General features: G+C 53.4%; 3 non-coding genes across 3 annotated transcripts in view; all 3 read right to left on the bottom strand.

Moving 5' to 3' along the window:
* Positions 1-1,391, bottom strand: part of LOC126977704 (large subunit ribosomal RNA) — a 3,975-nt gene extending 2,584 nt beyond the window's left edge. The window contains exon 1 of the ribosomal RNA XR_007732375.1: positions 1-1,391. This exon is cut by the window's left edge and continues 2,584 nt beyond it. This is a non-coding gene — a ribosomal RNA (large subunit ribosomal RNA).
* A 539-nt stretch (positions 1,392-1,930) lies between these two features.
* LOC126977575 (5.8S ribosomal RNA) lies at positions 1,931-2,087 on the bottom strand. The gene has a single exon (XR_007732248.1). It is a non-coding gene; the product is annotated as a 5.8S ribosomal RNA (ribosomal RNA).
* A 377-nt stretch (positions 2,088-2,464) lies between these two features.
* On the bottom strand, positions 2,465-4,370 carry LOC126977682 (small subunit ribosomal RNA). Its single transcript, XR_007732356.1, has one exon. It is a non-coding gene; the product is annotated as a small subunit ribosomal RNA (ribosomal RNA).
* Positions 4,371-5,000: the final 630 nt, after the last annotated feature.

The following is a 5,000-nucleotide window of genomic DNA, read 5'->3' as shown; positions in this document are numbered from 1 at the left end:
TTCGAGTAAGCCGGAGTTCTCACCCATTTAAAGTTTGAGAATAGGTTGAGGTCGTTTCGGCCCCAATGCCTCTAATCATTCGCTTTACCGGATGAGACTGTTACGAGTCGACGCCAGCTATCCTGAGGGAAACTTCGGACGGAACCAGCTACTAGATGGTTCGATTAGTCTTTCGCCCCTATACCCAGTTCCGACGATCGATTTGCACGTCAGAATCGCTACGGTCCTCCATCAGGGTTTCCCCTGACTTCGACCTGACCAGGCATAGTTCACCATCTTTCGGGTCCCAGCATCTGTGCTCAGAGCGCGCCCGCATTCGCTGATTGGAAACGAGACGCCTCGGGAGTGCGAGAGATCGATTTTTGACGACCGACGCTCCATCCTCCCTGAGCGCGCGACAAGCGCGCGCCTTCACTTTCGTTGCGCCTTTCAGTTTTGTCTGTTTGAATTCATAACTCAATGACTCGCACACATGCTAGACTCCTTGGTCCGTGTTTCAAGACGGGTCCTGCGAGTGCCCGAAACAGTAACATCGCCGACTGATACGCGCACAGTCCGAGACTACACGGCTGCGACGACAGCGGCGTCGCGTCAGCATCCGCACAAGGGCAGGATGTCGACGACGACTCTCGCTCGCGTCGGGCCGGACGCGTCCCCGGATGGAGACGCGTGCGCGTTTCATGACAAGTACCGTCCGCCGCCGGCCGGCGATCGTCACGGTCGGACGGCTGTGCGCGTGAACGCGCAGCCGCCCGGCTCCCGGACAACGCTTAGGCCGAACAGACGAACGGGTCGCGATGCATAATGTGTACTAAGAGAGAAGTGCACGCCGTCCGGGTGCGTCAACGGCGGCGACCGGTGAACGCGAGCACGAGTCTCGCGCACATCGCGGCACGCCGCCGTACGCCCCGGAGTGACGATGAATCTCTCCGTTCGTTCATTCGAGTTTCGCAGGTTTACCCCTGAACGGTTTCACGTACTCTTGAACTCTCTCTTCAAAGTTCTTTTCAACTTTCCCTCACGGTACTTGTTCGCTATCGGTCTCGCGGTTATATTTAGCCTTAGATGGAGTTTACCACCCACTTAGGGCTGCACTCTCAAGCAACCCGACTCTGAGGAGAGTCCCTCTCGCGGACTCGCTCCGTCGCTACGGGCCTGGCACCCTCTATGGGAAAACGGCCCCGTTCAAGACGAACTTGGACGGGAGCGGCGACCGCGAGAAAGCGGAACCTCCCTAACACCACATGTCCCGCGACCGTGACGACCGCGGGATTCGGCGCTGGGCTTATCCCTGTTCGCTCGCCGCTACTGAGGGAATCCTGGTTAGTTTCTTTTCCTCCGCTTACTAATATGCTTAAATTCGGCGGGTGATCCTCCCTGATCTGAGGCCAACGATAAAAAGTATGAGGCAGACACGATATCCGTCAGCGCAGCGACACCGTCGTGCGCGCGCCGCCAATAAGTCTCAACGACGTATCGTCGACCCGCGCACGTACCGCGATCGAAGCGCCCTTCGGACGTCGAGTCCGCCTACTCGTTTGCACGCTCACGTCGGGCCGAAATAACACGTGCAGCGCACGGGACGCGAACCGAAGGCGCAGCCACGCACGCCGTTCACATAGAGAGCTCTGCATAGATTAATTAAAATTAATCACGAGATATCCGCGTGTGACAGCGAACGAGCGCGCCCCGGTACCGCGCCCGTCTCCGTGACCCACGTCGGGCGTGAGGCGGAGACGGCGTTGCACGCGAGCAGCACCACGCGTTGCGGCTTATTTTACATTTTCGAACGGATCGAGCGGGCCCCGGAAAACCGGCGGGGTTTACCCGAGCCCGGCCCGAAGACCGTCACTCGTTTTACACGTTTTTTAGGCGCGCAAACAGTGTTGTCAGCATACAGCGACGGCGTCGTCGTATTCTTTTATGCAGCCGGCCCTCAGACAGGAGTGGTCCTGGATATTTCTCCACGGACCGCAATGTGCGTTCGAAATGTCGATGTTCAAATGTGTCCTGCAGTTCACACTATGACGCGCAGTTAACTGCGTTCTTCATCGACCCGCGAGCCAAGTGATCCACCGTTCAGGGTAATAGTTTTTTATATTTAGAAAATACGTGAACGATCTCTGTGTGTAACAAAATATTATGTGACGCACGCATTGCGCGTACGTCGTGATCTCGACTCGCTTCGCACTCGACATGAGCGCGTCGCGAGACGCACGCGCGTCGCGTACATGCGAACCGCGCCCGCCGAAGCGTCGTGCCGGAGACGTCGTGCCGGACACCCCCCACATGCGGCGGGAGATGTCAGCGCTGCGCGCGGCAAACGCGACAACGTAGCACAGAGAGCACATCGCGAGCGCGAAAATAATCAGTGATTGACACGTGATTGAAGTTATCATCGTCAACAGTCGGCTGTGAGCGAAGCGTGTCGGCGACAACGCTCGCGCACGCGACCGTTACACGTTAATGATCCTTCCGCAGGTTCCCCTACGGAAACCTTGTTACGACTTTTACTTCCTCTAAATGATCAAGTTTGGTCAACTTCCCAGCAACGCCGACGGCCGCGAAGCCACCGCGTGTCGGTCCGAAGACCTCACTAAATCATTCAATCGGTAGTAGCGACGGGCGGTGTGTACAAAGGGCAGGGACGTAATCAACGCGAGCTTATGACTCGCGCTTACTAGGAATTCCTCGTTTATGGGGGATAATTGCAAACCCCAATCCCCAGCACGAAGGAGTTTCAACGGGTTGCCCGGGCCTCTAGGCCAGGGAGAACATGTTGATTCCTTCAGTGTAGCGCGCGTGCGGCCCAGGACATCTAAGGGCATCACAGACCTGTTATTGCTCAATCTCGTGCGGCTCGAAGCCGCCGGTCCCTCTAAGAAGAATTTTAATACGCCGCCAGTGAGTTGCGCGACCCTGAAGCCGCGCACACCTAAATGACGACGCCTATTTAGCAGGCTAGAGTCTCGTTCGTTACCGGAATTAACCAGACAAATCGCTCCACCAACTAAGAACGGCCATGCACCACCACCCACCGAATCAAGAAAGAGCTGTTAATCTGTCAATCCTTCCGGTGTCCGGGCCTGGTGAGATTTCCCGTGTTGAGTCAAATTAAGCCGCAGGCTCCACTCCTGGTGGTGCCCTTCCGTCAATTCCTTTAAGTTTCAGCTTTGCAACCATACTCCCCCCGGAGTCCAAAATCTTTGGTTTCCCGGAAGCTGCCCGCCGAGCCATTGTAGTAACGTCGGCGGATCGCTAGATGACATATTTACGGTTAGAACTAGGGCGGTATCTAATCGCCTTCGAACCTCTAACTTTCGTTCTTGATTGATGAAAACACCTTTGGCAAATGCTTTCGCTGATGTTCGTCTTGCGACGATCCAAGAATTTCACCTCTAACGTCGCAATACGAATGCCCCCAGTTATCCCTATTAATCATTACCTCGGAGTTCTGAAAACCAACAAAATAGAACCGAGATCATATTCTATTATTCCATGCACGAAATATTCAAGCGGCATTTTGAGCCCGCTTTGAGCACTCTAATTTGTTCAAAGTAAAATTGTCGGCCCATCTCGACACTCACTGAAGAGCACCGCGATAGGATTTTGATATTGAACCGGCGTTTTACCGCCGGCTCACCGACGATATGCTCCGCAGACGTGTCAGTATCACCGCGGATGCGATGCACCGACAGCGCGGCGCACAAATGCAACTACGAGCTTTTTAACCGCAACAATTTTAGTATACGCTATTGGAGCTGGAATTACCGCGGCTGCTGGCACCAGACTTGCCCTCCAATTGTTCCTCGTTAAAATATTTAAAGTGTACTCATTCCGATTACGAGGCCTCGTAAGAGTCCCGTATCGTTATTTTTCGTCACTACCTCCCCGTGCCGGGATGTGGGTAATTTGCGCGCCTGCTGCCTTCCTTGGATGTGGTAGCCGTTTCTCAGGCTCCCTCTCCGGAATCGAACCCTGATTCCCCGTTACCCGTGACAACCATGGTAGTCGCAGAAACTACCATCGAAAGTTGATAAGGCAGACATTTGAAAGATGCGTCGCCGGTACTGGACCATGCGATCGGCAAAAGTTATCCAGATTCATCAAAATTAACGACTTCGGACGCGAGGCCCTCCGTCGATTGGTTTTGATCTAATAAAAGCACTCATCCCATCACTGGTCAGAGCTCTGATTGCATGTATTAGCTCTAGAATTACCACAGTTATCCAAGTAACTGAGTAAGATCTAAGGAACCAAAACTGATATATTGAGCCATTCGCGGTATCGCCTTAATACGGCTTGCACTGAGACATGCATGGCTTAATCTTTGAGACAAGCATATAACTACTGGCAGGATCAACCAGGGAGCTGCTGCAAACAACGATTGTTGTCGCGCTCAGCGCGTCATGCGTCGCGATCTCCCCTTAGGGCGTCGCGACTATGACATCTTGAACATATCGTGAGATATCCGTTCGCGCACTGTATACTATATATCTCAAAGGCATACGGTGCGCGTTGAACGAATCATAAATCGGCGATGGGCCGATTGTATGTTATGAAAGTTCAGTAACGAGAGTCCCTTCGGGTAATAATAAAAATGATGACACGCAATAGAAGCGGTATCAACGTATTAATATCGGTACACGTCGTGATCACAAATCGGATCGACGCCCGGTGCTTGAGAGGAGCGTGAACGTCTCGCACGCGTGAAATGCGCGACGCGTTCCGGCTTGCGGGCCCTCACGTTAAAAATCTTAACAGAGGGAAACCGTCGAAGCCCAGTCGGCGTCTTGGTGCGCGCAAAAAATTTACACGATCGCTTTCAACGTGACGAGGATCGCCGCAGCGTATGATACTGTAGAGAGAGTGAAGAGAGGAATTATGAGAAACGAAATCACAAAAAACCTTTCAAATCACCAAATCAAATATCATCCGCATAGGGAAACTCGAAAACGCTCGATCGACACAGCGCGGTGAGTCTGTCTCATTTTTTATAT

This window comes from Leptidea sinapis, chromosome 45 (genome assembly GCF_905404315.1).
Source record: "Leptidea sinapis chromosome 45, ilLepSina1.1, whole genome shotgun sequence".
Lineage (NCBI taxonomy): Eukaryota > Metazoa > Arthropoda > Insecta > Lepidoptera > Pieridae > Leptidea > Leptidea sinapis.
The sequence above is the reverse complement of the archived record's forward strand: the minus strand, read 5'-3'. Positions and strand labels throughout refer to the sequence as shown.